This window comes from Pseudorca crassidens, chromosome 12 (assembly GCF_039906515.1).
Source record: "Pseudorca crassidens isolate mPseCra1 chromosome 12, mPseCra1.hap1, whole genome shotgun sequence".
Lineage (NCBI taxonomy): Eukaryota > Metazoa > Chordata > Mammalia > Artiodactyla > Delphinidae > Pseudorca > Pseudorca crassidens.
This window is the reverse complement of record NC_090307.1, coordinates 64,480,190-64,498,115: the sequence shown is the minus strand read 5'-3', so window position 1 is coordinate 64,498,115 and position 17,926 is coordinate 64,480,190. Positions and strand designations below refer to the sequence as shown.

Here is a 17,926-nt window from a genome sequence, read left to right as displayed (position 1 = left end):
TAGATCAAGACTGTTGATCCTAAGTCAAATGTCTAAGGACATTTCTAGATGCTAAAAATGTTTTATAACTCAAGTTTCCATCATCTATACTCATCTCAAGCCATATGATCACCTGAAGTGGCTGGCGAAAACAACAGGAATAGAGTATGGGTCACAGAATCACAAATACACACAGAACACACCCAGGAATAATGTCAGCAGCCTACTCACGGATCACCTATGTTCGCACCCAACACTGTTGTTACTGTTTGCCATCTGCTTTTGAAACACCTAAGACAATGAGCCAAGGAAAACATCAGGCCTTCAGAAATGCTGCATTATTCTCTCTATCCACTCTACCATCCAGCCAAACAGCAGCCAAATAGCTCCCTGAGGCCAGGAAACTTCTGAACCCCACCGCACTTCCTTATCACCTGCTGAGCCCTTGATGGCACACAACTAGTGCATGAGGACTGACTAAACTAAAACACCCAACGCTGAGCATTTCTTTTTGGTACCCTAGAAGGGAAAGTTTTATTTTACTGGATATTTTCCAAAATTTCATCTGATTGGCTCAAAAGTACCATAATCAGCTAGACCAACAGATCTTGGGGCAATATTTCCCTGGTAAACAGGAAATGCCCTATGCTGTGGCCTCTACTTGGCGACACCCTGTCCACCTCAAGCATAAAAAGCACGATTTTCAAAAACAGAATTGTAAGAGAAATGGAAGAGAAAATTACACTGGCCATGAGATGACACATTTCTATTCCTCAGAAACACTGCTTTGTCAAAATTCAGTAATTCTTAAAGATAAACCACATTTACATTGAATGTGATGCTCACTGTTCCCAAGAATCCTAAGATCTTAGTGGCTAAGGTTTGGAACAGAGCAGCTGCGATTCAGACTAGGCCAGTCTACAGGGTCTTCTGTGGGAGAAAGAAGGGCTGAGCCTGAGGTGAGGCAAAAGATGCCCGAGGGCCCCAGAGACCTGAGCCAGGTCCCTGCAGCTCCATTCGAGGGCGCTGTGGCCGCGAGCAAATCGCTGCACCTGCCGGAGCCACAGCCTCTCTAACCACTTCATTCCATTTGTAAAAGGCCTTTGCCAGGACTAATACTGTATGGTTTCAATCAAGTACGCAGTAATTATTTGCTGAGTGAATGCATGAGTGAACATATAAAAAGAATGAAAAAACTAACAGCCGATTTTGCCTTCAGATGCCTTTCCTGGTGGCAGAGGTGCTCTGCTGCCGATTATACTGTTCATCATTCTGTTTGCTGGAGCACAAGAGGCTGAGCCTGAGTTGCGAGGTGTGAGGACTTCTGTGAACACAGACTGGCTGGGGTAGGAGGAGGAGCAGGGTGTTCACGCACCTGCTCACACATACTCCCTGGAGGGGCCCAAACTCCATCCACGCTTGATACACGGTCCCTTTCAGTTTTGTTTAGGTTCTTATTGCCTGGAAACTGAGAAAATACTTCAGAATTTAGTTAGCCTCAGGAAATTAAAATCCCTGTGTGTCACAACAGGTCCAGATGTGGCCCCTGCGTGGGCTGACTTTCTCAGGGGGCCGCAGTGCAGAGCGAGGCCTCCGATTTGCCCACTGATGCTGGCAGTGACAGTCCTTATGCCAGTGACTGTACCCTCTTATATTCTTACAGGCCTACCTTAGAGGCAAAGGTTTGGTATAAATCAGCTATGGTTTAAATTTAGGAATAAGAGACTTTTTCATTTGTGTGGTATACGGTAACTTCTTAGAATATACACAGCATTTGACTTTTACTTAGTTTTATATCTCACTAAGTGCTTTGCTGCTGCCCACGAATAAGCAGTAGGTCACACATCTGATGGTAGACAACAGAACTCTTTCAAGATACTGTGATTTTTGCTTCTTATCAAAAAAGAAAATACACACACAGTCATACAGAAATAAGGCATAAAAAGATGCCTAAAACAAACCCTTTTCTTTTTTTTTTAAGAATACTTGCCTGGAGAATAAATAAAGAAAATGATAAAACTGTAGAAAGCAAATAAATAGAATCTTTATTAGTTATCAATTCTAGCCAAGCAAAGTTTGGATAGTATTCTAATGACTTCAGGATTATTTTATCCAAAATAAGTTAGATATGCGAAGAAGTAGATGTTGAGATAGTAGGAGAAGACTTAGAATATAAACATAATCAGATTAATGAAGAAGCTGCTGAAAATTCTCCAGAGAAACAGGACCAAAAGGACGGACACACACACACACGCGCACACACACACACACACACACACAGAGGAGAGAGAGAGATTTATCATGAGGAGCTGGCTCACACAATTATGGTGCCTGAGAAGTCCCTCGATCTGCCGTCTGCAAGCTGCAGATCCAGGGAAGCCAGTGGTGTCAAAGGCCTGAGAACAGGCGAGCCGACGGTGTAAACCCCAGTCCGCGGGCAGGATGTCACACCTGAAGCAGGCAGGCAGGAAGCAAGAGGGCCAAATTCCCCTTTTCTCTGCCTTCTGTTCTATGCAGGCCTTCAACGGACTGGACGATGTCCACCCACACTGGGGAGGCCATCTACTGAGTCTGACTCATCTGGAAACACTCTCACAGACACACCCAGAAATGTTTAATCTGCCCACCTGCAGACTACAATGGGTGCTTTAAGACCCACTTCACACGTCACCACCTCCGTGAGTGTATCCACAAACCTTCCCAGTAGGGTGCACACGGCCCTCTCTGCCCTGGGCCCCTTCGGCACCACGTGTTGAGCGCAAGTCACTGTGGACTGTGACCAGGGACATGTTGTGGGTCTCCTCCATCAGATCACGAGTCCCTCTGTGAGGCAGGGCCTGTTTCCCAGTCATCTTTGTGCTCAAGCTCCCCAGAGGGCCAGCACACAGCTGGAGCTCTGATGTGGGTTAAAGATAAACTTTATCACCAACAGCTGGTGGTGACCCTGCTCATTGTCCCACTGCTCCTCTTCCAATAACAGCTTCTCTGTCTTCCCACACTTTTGAAAGCCAAGGTTTGCCCAGATTGAGACGAACTTCCCTATCCTCTCACCTGTTAGCTTTCTTTCTTGATTTGACCAGGCAATTCATGCTCTAAAGACAATGGAGGCGCAGGAGGGAGGGTGAGGCTCCCACCATGCACACAGACGGCGCTAACACTGTAGAAAACCTTCCCACTGCACAGGATTCTAGAAGTCATTCCAGTAAAAGTCTTGTGGAATTCTTATCACAAATAATGTACTGTTATCCATAAAAGGTCACAATTTAAAATTTTTCCAATTCTCAGGAAAAACAAGAGTCTGACCAGAAATTCTCCCGTTTTTCCTTTTTTTTCACATTTCCTGTCTGTCTCCCCATCAGCACCCCTGACAACACAAGAGCAACATGCAGGCCGAGTGCGTTGTTCCTGGAAGTTGGCCCTACCTGGAGTCTTGTGTAGGGAATAATGCTTCACTCAGAACATGTACAAGAGGCCTGCTGGCCCGAATAATATTTATTACCTCTATAGGAAAGGATAGTTCTCAATTCTATTCTTTCACTTCCCTTTAATTAGTTCACATTTTCAAATCTTGTAATTTTAAGATCACCTCCATACTTCAGCATATCTTTCTTTTGGATTCCTAATGGTGTCTAATCGAGAGTTTGCTTTTAAAAATAAGTTTGGGGAGTATTTTTTTAAAATGAGGATACCCAAAGAACTGAAAGCAAGGACTTGAAGAGATATTTGGACACCCATGTTTAGCACAACAGCCAAAAGGTGGAAGCTACCCAAGTGTCCACTGACGGACAAATGGATAAACGAAATGTGGTCTATATAGACCATGGAATATTATTCAGTCTTAAAAAGGAAGGAAATTCTGACACTTGCAATAACATGGATGAGCCTTGAGGACACTATGCTAAGTAAAGTGAGCCAGTCACAAAAGGACAAATACTCTATGATCCCACTTGTATCAGGTCTTGAGCAGTCAAGTTCCTGGAGACAGAAAGTAGAAGTGGTTGCCAGGGGCTGGGAGTGGGGGGAATGGGCATTAGTGTTTAATGGGAATAGAGTTCAAGTTTTTCAAGATGAAAATAGTTCTGGGGATGGATGGAGGTGATGATTGCACAACAATGTGAATGTACTTAATGCCACTAAACTGTACACTTTAAAATGGTTAAAACATACTGTTTTCCACAGCAACACTACCTTTCATAACCACCAACAGGGTTCCAAATTCTCTGTTATATATTTTCCACCACACTTTTTGAAAAAGGGGAGCAGCAGGATGTTTGAGAACCAATTAAAGATCAAATAATAGACAACTGATTTAAATACCACAATACTAAGTGGTAAAAAGTTCTTTTAATGATGACTCAAAAGCATCCTTATATCTTGCAAAGTACTAAAAAATACTTCACAAACCCACCTGAACCTGTAAAACAAATTTTCTCAAATGACTGAAGAATCTCAGCACATTCTCTTATTTTTATGAAGTCAACAGGGGTACCGAGAGATAGGGACTGAGGTGACAGGACATGTGGCAGCTGCCAGACTAGCACCACAGGAAGCAGAACTCCCTGCCCAGTCATTGCACTGGGCAAACATGGATCAATCCAAGCAGAGAAATAAAGAAAGCCAAAAGCATCATTATTCTTGGAATATAACTGCATAGGTGAAATATTACAACAGAACAGAACCTGCATATCAGGTAGCAACTTTGGAACTTTTAAAAAGCAAAAGTAGACACAGGTCGTGTTTGGGACGAGTCCTCCCTGCTCTAATTTGCTCTGGCTCCAGGGCACCCCTGACATCCTGCTCCGAAAGAGAGGTGCCTGGGTAACCTTCCCGGCTCCTCCGGCTCCACCCGAGGACTCAAGAGAAACATTTCTGCCCCTGGTGGACCGTGAGGCCCAGGCAGCAGGGGCACCACCCCTGACCTGGCTGAGGCACTCTCGCCCACACGGTCTTCGGGCAGCTGTAACGCTTTGTGTTTGCAAGTGATCTGCACACTTATCCAGCGATCCTGTCCCCCAAAGGCGACTGGCCACTCAGACAGAAGGCACTGAAGTGGGCACCACTGAGTAGCACCAAAGCCACGGCGAGCTGTGGATGAGGAGGTGAAGCACTCGTTGCCTGAGGTTTCCTCCACTGTCCTCTGGACAGCTACTGGCCTATCATAATCACCCCCAAGCAAGTCGCCAGAAAAACTAGAGAACAAGGCACGGCAGATCCAGGGAAAGAGGGGGAAACTGCTGATTAAATGCTGGGCTGAATCCACACAGACCCCAGATGACCTGCGAGCAGCCGGCCCCCCTTCCAAGCACCAAGCTTGCGAAGGTAACCAAGCACTGGCAAGCGGCCTTCGGCAGGAACCATCCCCAACACAATATTACAGGAAGTTCAAGAAGAAAGCCCACAAAGAAAACCCCCAATTGTGTTGTCACACAATTTACTAAGCGGACCCCTCTCCTCCTCTGCCCGTCCTCTTCAATCCTGCCAACACCTCCCTCTCCCGACACTCACTATGCTTCCAAAATGATCTTCCCGAGTTAAATGAACTTTACCTTATGCTCTATTGCAAAAGCTCTTAACCTTTCTGGAGGTCAAAATCTTACCGAGAATCCCATCAAAGCCCTGGCCTTCTCTGCAGGAACAGGCACAATTTCCAGGAATTCACATATGTCCTGGGTCCCATGGGGGTTAAAAGCCTCTGCCCAGTGGTTGCCTCCTTCCATTTCCTTCCTGCATTGAATCTGAGAAACACTGGGCAACCGACCTCCATCTGTAAGAATTATGTAACTCTAACAAATGTCAAGAATCCTTCAGGACTCCTTTTGAAGGGGTGGCCCACCAAACCCGCTGGTATTAAGGCTCGAAGGGGAGGCCATCTCACAGAGATTCAGGAGGCCCAGACAGTCAGACACTCAGAAGCCTTGGAGGACGCCCTCCCAGATCACGACCCCTGTGCCTGGCACCTGCCCTCGCACGTGCACCAGTGTGACTTTGTGGGGATCACTGAGGCTCCGTCTGCTACAGCTGGCATCCGCTGCCACAGGCACATCCTCACAAGAGCCTGACCTTGGCGAGCACATTCACACGTGAGCGCCATTCACCCGGGTGACACCCGCCGGGGCGGACGGGCAGGAAGACAGATAGGCGCTGCCCCCACCCCACGGGCTGCAGGAGCCGTCTCACCCACACACACAGATTGAGCCCACGAAGCCACATTTTTGAGCTGCTGCTGAGAATCCCATAAAAAGCAATGCTATTTCTAACCTCCTGCACCATGGAAAAATACACACGCCACCAAGCAACCCAGGATCTCTGAAAGATTTATTTTTATACTCTCCCCCATGCCCCCCACCTTTACCTCCCCGACAAAATTTTTAGGTGGAAAATTTGCTAGCTTTTTAGCAGTTTAACGCTGTGCTAGGCACTGACTGATGAAGTTGCTGTGTTTCAGTTTAAAGCGAAACATAAAGGTGTTTCTCTAATACAACTCTGAATGTCTACTTAATAACAAAATAATATAGTCTAACAATAGAAGGACAGCGTCCAACACACAGGCAGAGAAAATTCCCAAGTTCCCAGGCCACAGGCAGAAACAGCAGAGGTAACGAGGTTCTCTTCCCAGCCTCTAAGTGGTGTCCTGCCTGCTGGCCTTCCTCTTTGCATTGCTGGGTTTTCCTAACTCAAACACAGCACATGGCATCCCTGATGCCCTTGCTGAGTTCCAATTTTTCTCAGTGCCACTCTTAACCTTAAAGTGGAAGAATGAGGGAAAAGCAGTGAGATGGGGCTCAGATCTGAATCCCCTGACGCTGCACAGACATGGGGTGGGCAGGAGGAAGGGAGGAGGAGGAGAAGAGAGAGGAAGCAGGAGGTGGAAGGGCCTGAATGAGGCCTAGAGAACCCAGAAACTCTATCACAAGCCAAGAGGGACCCTGGAACTAGTCTACCTGGGATCTGTCCCAGGACCCCTCCCACTGGAAACCTTGGTGTCACCTTGGTTTCAATGTGCTCACCTTGACTTCCTTGATGACAACCTGGAAGGCCAGAGAGGCACCAACCCACCACTGCCCAGCTTCTCACACAGCCAGTATGTCTTGGTGCAGCCTCTGAATGACCCCAACCTAACTGTGAGGCAGAGTTTAAATCCTCCTTCAAGTTAGGGAACTCCCAACACAAACCTTTCATGGTTTAATCGACTTTACTGGACACTGGCAAAAATACATTTGGAGAAAATAAGCATTCCTGTAGACAGTGTAGACAGCAGAGACCTACACTCAGAGGTTATGCTTCTCGCAACACTACTGATCCTCTGTGATGTACCTTGAAAGTTTAAATTTAACACAAAGACAGAAGTTCAGGTCAGGTTGCATCACCTGTATCTACGGTTATTTTTTGACTGCTAGAGCATCTCCCCACTGGGACCACAGGTCTCACAATGCGGGACTCCCACTTGGCTCCCTGGTCCTCACCATCCACTTCAGATCCCTTAAGGACATTGAAGGAAACCAAAAAAAGAGATGGGACTTTCCCCATCTGAACCTTTCACATCTGTGCTGAGAGCCAACCGGGTCTAAGTCTCACAAAGAGGACAGGAAAAGGTGCAAAAAGCTCGAATTAATGGTTTGTTTACCTCCATCCCAGCCGCCTTTGTGCTTGGCCAGGGCACAGGCACTCCATCCACCTGACTCCAGCAAGATGCCCCATGAAATTACTCAGCAAACCTCCTTAGTCCTGCAAGAGGACAGAAAGCTCCGCCCCTGCTCTCTTCCTCGGATCCAGCCAGCCATGGTCCTTGGGTAAGAGCTGGCATTTCGATGGAAAACAATAACTGACATTTCATCAAGCTCCTACTACGCACTGAATGCTAAGTTAGGCATCTTCACAACAATTCCACAAAACAATTACTATCCTACTTAAAGATGAGAAAACCTGAGACTCAGAGGAGGTTAGGACTTGCCAGAGTAACAAAGTGAGTAAAAGCACAGAATTCGGGCCAAAGGCCATGTTTCCAAATATACCTTACAGATATGATAAGGCAAAGAGGGACCTGTCTTCATATTTATCAAGGAGGTCAAATTTTTGAAATACACTTAATAACAACCTAGACATGGGGACCCAACCCGATTTTAAAACCAAGTCCAAAAAAATCCACTGTACAGTAAGACAGGCACATTCTGCAGTTAACAAAAAGCCCAGAATTCCTTGGGCCTTCCCATCCCAGCAGACAGAGCAGAGTGGTAATGCCTCCAGTCTGTCCTATCAGCATGTAGGAATGTCTCCCGGTCCAGCTGTGAGCTTTAAGGGACAGAATTTTACAAGTAACGGAACAAATATAAATTCCAGGACAATCAGCTGTAAGAACCTATCTTAGAGGTGCGAAAGCTCTTACAACACTTCTGAACCCAAGTATGTACCTGGAAATGACCTGTACTGTACCAGGTGACATGCAGTTCTGCAGAAAGGAATCTGTTCTTAACCACTGTTATGTTCAGAAGGAGCAATGCACTTTACTTTTAATTTAAAATCCATATACAGTAATGTAGTCAAGAAAAAGTTTTCCATTACCAATTCTGAAAGTTGCTTAAAATAGCTGACAGAATGAGGTAACTCCATATACGGGAGAGAATAGGGTAGTTATGTAATTTGCAAGATTTCTACTTCTGTCAAAATTCTGCAAATCAAGCTGCATAGTCCTTAGGGGCAGAATCAGTGGTGTGTTCAGTTACCCAGTAGAATTCTACATGAAGACAGTTCTAGTTTGTGGTGGGCAAAGTCAAAGAGGACTACATCTGAGATGATGATGAGAAACCACGCTGTGCCCACACTCTCTCTGGCTCTGGTGTAGACAAGCTGCCACCTCCTGCTTCAAGCTGGTGGTGGGTATGCCAATTTATGGAAGAAAAATGGCGCACCTCAGCAATACCATGTCTGGGAAGGTAAGGGATTCTCAAACATCACACTGTCCTGTCAGGTAATGAAGAACCACGTGAACGAAAAGTGTTCCATCAGTCACTGACCACTGGCGAGGCGTGCGGCCTGAGTGCCCCCCACAGAAGCTTACCACTGACCCTGTGAGACCCTACTGAATGGGCTCCACATTTGCATATCCCTGACTGTGAAATCCACTCAGGAAAGAACTACGTAGGAACTGCACCCAACAGTGACTCAGGGAGTCTGTTAAGTACAGCATGGTTCTGAGCACCTACAATTTCAGGAAGCTTCCAACCTATGAAAAGTCCACACAAGTTCAAGGGTCTGTGTGCCTTAGTGAGGAAGCACATTAAATCCCTTGTGATTCTCCAACTGCCTCATCTATTTCCAACAATCACCATGAATAAAAAGGCTTGGGTAAGCTCTGAAAGCCTCCGGGGGATCTCCATCAATCATTTCCTCTGACAAAAGTCTCATTGAACTCCTCCTAGTTAGCAGGCACTGTTTCAAGCCCTGGAGGAAAAAACAAGTGGGAGGGAGGGACATTCTTGCCCTTATAAAGCTTACATTCTAGTAAGGAATATGGCATAAACAATGAGTCATGCCTGGCACATTAAAAATTTAGGGAAGGGACTTCCCTGGTGGTGCAGTGGTTAAGAACCCCTCTGCCAATGCAGGGGACATGGGTCGAGCCCTGGCCTGGGAAGATCCCACATGCCCTGTAGCAATTAAGTCCGTATGCCACAGCTACTGAGCCTGCGCTCTAGAGCCCGCAACCCACAGCTACTGAGCCCGCGTGCCGCAACTACTGAAGCCCGCGCACCTAGAGCCCGTGCTCCGCAACAAGATAAGCCACCGCAATGAGAAGTCAGCACACCACAACAAGAAGTAGCCCCCACTCTCCACAACTAGAGAAAGCCGCGCACAGCAACGAAGACCCAACACAGCCAAAAATAATAAAGAAAATAAATAAATTTTTTAAAAATTTAGGGGAAAAGAACCTTATGTTGTATAGAATGTTTTTACTTTGCTGAAGACTCTCATATATTTCTTCATTTGATGTTCTCCACAGCCTGGCAATTAGGCAGGACAGGAATCACTAAAATACTTAAGAGTTGACAAAATAGAAGCAAAGAGAGGTGAAGAGACATGCTAAAGGGTAAAGCTGGGCAGGTAAGCTGAGGCAGGTAGGATGCTCCTGGTACCACCCCCCGCCAGGCACCTTCACTAACTGTCCCCAACTGGGGCTGGCTCTGAATTGGGCTTTGGGTCTGAGGATGCGCAGAGGTGACCAAAACATGTGGGTCATCTAAGCTTCTACTTCCAGATACCCTGAAATTTATACCCCAGGCCACTTACTCCCCACCCTTCAAGAAGAAACACACAGGAACACAAACACAGCAAATTAGGAGGTCAACGCCCCCCTACAGTACAGATCACGTGTGCTACCAACACACAGAGAGGAAAACCTGCTCACTTGCTGTTACAACAGCCAGGACAGAGAGAAGCTGACATCCGTTCAGTGTGCACTACATGCCAGGTGCTGTATGAAGCATGGTGGCTCATCACGTCCCACGGCAATCCCGTGATTATTCCCATTTTATGAAGTTGGAAACCAAGCAGAACAAAAAATTTAGAATGAGAAAGAAAGAATCCCGTTTCTCACCAATCTTAAATGTTTTTAAACATCTGGGTATTAAATGCTCAGGCTCAGCAATAAATAGAAATTGAATAGTAAGATTATTTTCCTTCAGATATTCTAGTAAATCTAGAAATATGTATTTTATATACATTCACAGCCCACTATGAATACACTTGGGTATTAAACAAAAAAGAAAAGTCACATTTAATCTGATATCATGCAACTTTCCTCCAATCAGAAAAAGTTACATTGGGAAGATAGTTTTTGCACCTTGGAGTTGGGACCACTTTCTTGAGAGGGACACAATCTCAGAACAGTCAGTGCTGTGACAAGCTCTGCTTCACAAACATTATCAAAGAGAAGAGTCTCAAGCTCTACTCACCTTTTAAGCTGTTATGAAAACTGATGCGAGTTCCTGAAAACGGTCCAATCAGGAGACGGCACTTTGATGTTACAGATATAGAGCTTGAACTGCTGAAAGGAAAAATAAAGAATTCCAGTGAACCATTTCTTGGTTTCTTTAAGGGTACCATCCCCTTCTCCAAGTTCTGAAAAATACTTGAGGACTGTCACAATAAAAGGCACAGATACCAAAATGAATAAAATAAGCATCATATAATAAACAGAAGAGAGAAGACCCCCAGCACACAATCTGGGTACGGGGTATGACTGAACTGGGGATAAATTCTCCAGCAGCCACAGGGCCACAGGTTCTCAGCTTCCAATCAAAGGACACACATTTGTTCCTTCAAAGTCACACGCTTTTTCTTCAACGAGGGGTCATGAACATGTAATTGACAATGTCTTTATTGGATTAGGGATTTTTTAAATTATAGACATCCTAAATATGGCTGTCTTAAGAACCCAAAGTATCTTGTCGACCACATGGATCCACTGATCCTTAACTATAAAGGGAGGCAGGCCCAGCAGCACTTTTTCCTCCCCTGAAACACATGTTTAATTTTGTGGGAGCAACAGTGACCCCTGCTTAGTGAAGACCTAGCTAAGGTGACAACTTCCGTGATTGTGTCTGCTAGGCTATCTTAACCCCTGCCCTCCACCCTGTTGGCAGGACGTCCTCCCGACTCTGTTTGGTTCCAGTTCACACAACCTGTCACCAGCATCCTCCTCTCAGCCTGATGAGTACACTGTCCTTCTCGCCACTCCAGGTCATGTCAGGTGACCGCCTCATGCCTGACAAAGCAGTTCCAGGTAAACTCAGTTGGCTCTGCCTCAGATGGCACAAGCACCTCTCAGCACCCAGCTGGCCAATGTGCAGGATTACACTCTGGTCCAAGGGTGAATAAGCCACCATCTGTCTAGTTTGTGTGCTGCAATGTACTCTCCAGGAGACTTGCCCCCCCGAAGCATGTTCCTGCCATATGTCACTCCTGAGTGATCAGCCAATGCTAAGACATTCAGATAAAAAATGACTGCGTCTAGCCAGAGGACCCCTGTGAAATTCCTGTGGACATCCACCCCAAACATATGAGCCAGACACCCCACTGTTTTTATATAACTCCTTCCTACCAAAGTGGTGAACCTACAGACATTACTTTGTCCTCCTGACTTTTACCTATACTGAGAGAAGAAAACAACCCACTTCTGACTTTCCGGATGATAGTTTTATTATTCAACTGGGACTACTCTCATCAGTCTTCCTGAGATTCAAATGCTGATTTTGAGGGAACAGAAGTCAGTGGAATAACCAGAAATGTATGTAGTCGATAGAATTCTAAGGTGACCCCCAGTGGGGCCACACCTTTGCATAATTCCCTCCTGTTGAGTGCAGGCAGAACCAAAAGAACATGACAAAAGTAAAGGGATGAACCAAAAGAACATGACAAAAGTAATGGGATGCCATCCCCTTGATCAGGTTACGCTATGTAAGACTCCACGTCAGCCTACTAGAAAGTGAGGGACTCCCTTTCTGGCTTTAAAGAAGTGAGCGACCATGTCTGAAGGGCCTGGAGGCCACATGGCAAGGAAGTGCAAGGGCCTCTAGGAGCCAAGAACAGTCCCCAGCTGACAGCAGCAAGGAAACAGGGACATCAGACCTACAGCTACAAGGAACTGAATTCTACCCACTTAAATGAGCTTAGAAGTGGATTCTTACCACACTCACACCTCCAGAAGAGAACACAACCAGGCTGAGAGCTTGTCTGCAGCCTTCTGAAATCCTGAGCAGAGAACCAACTAAGCCATTCCCGCACTCCCAACCCATGGAAACTGTTAAGATAATATGTGAGTATTGGTTTAAGCTATTAAGTTTTTGGTCATTTGTTTTGCAACAAAGGCAAATAAATTTAATTTGGCAATTAATTAAATATAGGAGTATATAAAACACATACGTATATATTAAATGCACACATAACTAACACATCAAAACAGCCCTTCCTACCTGCCTCATCCCTCCATAAGCAAAAACTCATTTCTCCTACTTGACTATGAGCTCTCTGTGGGCAAGAACCAACATCACCATGACCCTGGCATCACCAAGACTGTGAAGAGTATGTGGCACGTGGGATGCCCTTAATATATTTTTTTAAATAAGCCAAATTAAAAGAGTTATGGGGCTTCCCTGGTGGCGCAGTGGTTGAGAGTCCGCCTGCTGATGCAGGGGACACGGGTTCGTGCCCCGGTCTGGAAAGATCCCACATGCCGCGGAGCGGCTGGGCCCGTGAGCCATGGCCGCTGAGCCTGCGCGTCCGGAGCCTGTGCTCCGCAACGGGAGAGGCCACAGCAGTGAGAGGCCCGCATACCGCAAAAAAAAAAAAAAAAAAAAAAGAGTTATGATTTGTCAATCTCTCATTACTGCAATAAGGCCAAAACAATAGAATTTGTGCAATCCTTCAAAGCAGAGCTCAGAGCCACAAAATTAATGTCAAAATAGGTGGAAGATACTAAGCCTCATATTCTACCCCCAAATGATGAATGGACAATTTCTCCGGGACTGGTTATGTCATTTTACCTGTGAACCTGAGTCACTGCTTAGAAATTTTGCTCTGCAGTTACCACGTTAGCCAAATATCCTTGCCCCTTCTTGGGCATTTAGCTATCAGCTGAAGGTTAAAAACAAAAAAATTCCCTAAGAAAATTTCCGAAGTAAAAATGTGTGAATCACTCTTTTTTAAAAAATAAATTTATTTTTATTTATTTATTTTTGGCTACATTGGTTTTCGTTGCTGCGCGCTGGCTTTCTCTAGTTGCGGCGAGCGGGGGCTGCTCCTCGTTGCGGTGCACGGGCTTTTCTCACTGCGGTGGCTTCTCTTGTTGCAGAGCACGGGCTTCAGTAGTTGTGGAGCGTGGGTTTCAGCAGTTGTGGCGTGCGGGCTTCAGCAGTTGTGGCGTACGGGCTTCAGCAGTTGTGGCTTGCGGGGTCTTGAGTGCAGGCTCAGTAGTTGTGGCGCACGGGCTTAGTTGCGCCGCGGCATGTGGGATCTTCCCGGACCAGGGCCTGAACCCGTATCCCCTGCAATGGCAGGCGGATTCTTAACCTCTGCGCCCCCAGGGAAGCCCATGTGAATCACTCTTAATTTTCCATTTGTATTGATAATTCATTCCCAACCACAACGGAAAAACCTGTGTAGGTCAAATCCCCTGACTCTAATTCTGAAACAAAATGCTAACGTCAACTTCATGACAACCTATTTCAAAGGTTCTTTAAGATTTTTTATTTTTAAACTGCTGATTTGTAATTCTTTTAAGCAAGATTTTATTTAAGCTCTGCTTAAAATAAAAGTTGAATGCATAAATCATCCAGTTTCTGCTATCCTCGAGAGATAAATTATTGGTTTTTTAATTACAAAGAATATTGCAACTCAAGTTGTGTCTATTTTAGATGTCAAAAGAACTAGTATAATAAAAGAGAGATTTTAAAATATTCAAATCAGTTAAATTACTGAAGGGAGTACAAAATAAAAACTCCATTCATTACAGAAGCACATCATACTCTTTTAAAATCTATATTCAAGATCTTATTATAAAAAAGAAATCTTATTATATATTCCTACTCCCTCATAAATCACTCAATAAACCTGAACATTATCTCCAACGTTTACCCCTTGGTGCTCAGCCTCTCAGGCAGCAGAATGCTCACACTCAAGCCAAGAAAAACTAAAAACACCAGTTCCATGACATATGAGGCAGAGAATTTCAATAAACTCACCACTTCTCGGCATAATTTTAACTCTCTTGGGCCCATCTCTATGTGTGAAAATAGCCAATGACCCACAGCAGGGAACAGGAGGGGTCACTGAGCAACCCCTCCCCAGGCAGAGGAAGAAACAGGCCCAGAGGACAGAACCCACCCAGTTCCCTCCACACTCATCTCTAGTTAAGTGCAGGCCTTTTCCATCATCTCACAAAGCACAGCTCCACACAAAGCCCAATGCTTCAGAGAAAGAAAACTGCGCAAGAATATTACGCCCACACCCAGGAAACTAAGCCTTTGCGAGAGTGGTTCACTCAAGAGAATTAGTAAGCACAGGCGCTCATACAAGGAGCTGGCGGCGGTCCTCCTGTACCATGCCCCGTGCTCCGATCACCTGCATGTGGTCCTGCGGGGCTGAGGATATCACCAGCCCCAAACCGCCTCCTGAAAGCCACCTCCTGACCCGTTTCCAGCAGTCAGTGGCTACAGCTGGGGAGCCGGTAAGAAGCAGGGCGAGAAGCGGCGGGGCGCTGGTATCCCTGCTGAGGAGCACGCGGACAGAGCCCCTCGCACGGGAGGGGCCCACACGAGGGGCAGAAGGCTGAACTCACGGGGGAAGTGAGGCACGATCCTTCTTAACCCTCACAACCTCCTCGCTTTCTCTAAGGTAACAGAATACTGAGGTTGGGAGAGAAGCCCGGCCGCGGATCCTGGGCCCCAGGACGAGGGGCCCCTGAGAACATGACGTCCCCGGGGACAAGGGCAGGGTCTCCGCCATGGGCGGCCGGTCTGTGGGACGGGGACGAGCACGAAGCCGTAGATGTGGACTTCAGTTACGGAGAGATGAGGGAAACAGAAGGCCTCTCCTACCTAAACTGTCGCGGAAGGCAGAGGCGGCCAGTGGCACGGCCCGAACGGACGCAGGACCAGGCGCAGGCCGCATCCGGTCCTCTGACCACGCAAGGGTCGTTTTCTCCCTGGGGCCAAGCTGTTCCAGAGCAAATGGACCGAGGTGGTGCCGGCCTCCTGGGAGCCAAGCCGAGCCCAGGGCAGCCCCTGCACAGGCCGGGCCCACAGCCGGAGCTGCCTCCAGAGAAATGTCGGGCCTTCTCAGAGCAAACAGCCGGTCACCTGAGGCGAAACTGCACAGGATGGTGTTCTGTCTCCGTTCCGCTCCGGACCGACTGCCTTGAGCTGTTCAGAAGCTCCATCGCCCAACCTTACACAGGCCAGAACCACCCGTTAGGCAACCAGGCCATGGCCACCAGGGAAACGCTGCACTGCGAAGCCACACCATGGCCGACATGGCAGCCGTGCGGCGCTTCTGAGGCGTGCGCAAGCACGCAAGCACACGCACGCCCCCAGGGGAGCGCGCACACGGGGGCGCGCACGCATTTGCGCACACGCAGCAGGGTCTTAAAAGCCCTTAGGGCGGAGCCTTCCAGATCCCAAAAGCCATACGTAAACGTTCCGAAGCCAGAAGAACAAAAGTTTTCAGCAAAGCCAGAAAGAGCACCTTAAGGAAACATCAAAAAAGATGCTGGTTTCCTTTAAGTGATGTTCTGGTCCAAGGGGGTTAGCTTCCTGCTTACAACTGACCCTTGAACAACAGGGGTTTGAGCGGCAGGTCCCCTCAAATGCGGGTTTTTTTCCCAGCTTCCTCTTTACAGATCTTTAAGGTCACTAAGTGTGGGGGAAAATCTGTGTTGGAGTAGAGGTCACAGCGTGAGGAATCAAAAGGAGGAGGGTCCGAGTCCTGATTCCACTCAAACTGTTCATCTTCCTGCCCTTGGGCCGTTACCCGTCCATCCCTTTGCTTCGGGGGTAGTTCGCGGGTTGGCGCCCCAACCCCAGAAGCTTGATTTCCAAACTCAAGGGAAGAAGAAAGGCAAAGCCCGACGCCTCCACAAAAGATCACCAAGCACTTGAACGAAAGTGTGACGAGGACCGCAGGACGTCAAGGTCCTTCTCTGACCTGGAGCCGTGCTGTCTGGTGTCCGGGCCTCCTGGAAGGACCTCTCGTCCAGCTGTCCTCTGTACAAGAGGCCTTGCACACATCCAAATGCAGATGCTGTGGACCACGTGGGTGGGCCAAAGTCCTGACCCCCAAAGGCTGGGTGGGGTTGGGGCCACAGCAGGCTCAACCCAGGCTGGAGAAGCAGCGGCATTTTGAAGACCTCTTATGTCCCAAACTTCCTGCAACGTGCTCTCAGAAAATAAGGAAAATCTAGGTTGTCATTCCCCTGATAACCCAAAATGTAACGGGAAGCAGGACAGACACAAGCAAGCCTGTGCTGTCATAATAAAATGTCAAGACCGGTTTTCATAAGCCAGAGATAAAAACTGTCCTCCACTTTTTACCGACCTCTGTTAATAGTTAACATCCAAAACAAACCCAGTTCTTGGTAGAGAGCTGTTCCTATGAGCCAGGTCCCTGGTCCTGGGAGGGAGCGGATGCTCAACACCAGGAAGAGACGGGAGGCGGGAAGCAGCAACCCGAGCGCGTCCAAACCCACCCGAACCCCTGGACCAGCATCAGGCAGGCAGGTGCACGAGTGCCAGATGCGACTCAGCCTCACTCCCACCCCCGGGCACCTGGGGGTGGAGGTGGCCAGACTGTGGAGGCGCCCGTGCAGGCGGGGTGAGCGGGCGCATCCCCGCAAGGCTGGAAGGAGGCCAGAGGTTGACGGGGGGTCTTGGGACGAGGTTCCAGAACAAGGACAGGTGCTGATCAGACTGAACGCAGACGAAGGTACCGGAGATGAAGTCGGAGAGGCCGTGGGCCCGGGGCTCGTATGCAGTCGTAGGGACTGGCTTTGACTGGAGAGGAAGGAGGAGCCGTCATTCCACAAGGGCTTCCACAGCTCAACAACCGGGCCCTGGGCCAGATGGCTGAGGCCACGGGAAGAGGCAAAATCAGGCTCTTCCACCCTTAGTGGCGGCTACGGTCTCTATTCAGTGGGCTGAGTACTGGGGGCCTGGGAGCCAGCATCCTGTTGGCTCCTCTCCACCCTTTACTCATACAGATGCTGAGCCTTCACCGCAACCAGAGATACAGGAGGTCCTAAAGGTGTCCAAACCAGCATGAAGCAAATTAAGTTCAAGATCATTTTAGTCTTGACTATACCTAACTGAATTCTAAATATTTAAGTCTATCAACGGTAGTTATGCTAGTTCTATATTAACTACAAAGGTTTGAAAATCATAACATCCTATTTCCCAACATT

At 47.5% G+C, this 17,926-nt stretch overlaps 1 protein-coding gene across 1 annotated transcript in view; it reads right to left on the bottom strand.

Moving 5' to 3' along the window:
* LDLRAD4 (low density lipoprotein receptor class A domain containing 4) overlaps positions 1-17,926 on the bottom strand; it is a 310,369-nt gene that overhangs the window by 255,228 nt on the left and 37,215 nt on the right. The window contains 1 exon segment of the mRNA XM_067699835.1: positions 10,929-11,020. The gene's annotated coding sequence lies outside the window, so the exon portion shown is untranslated.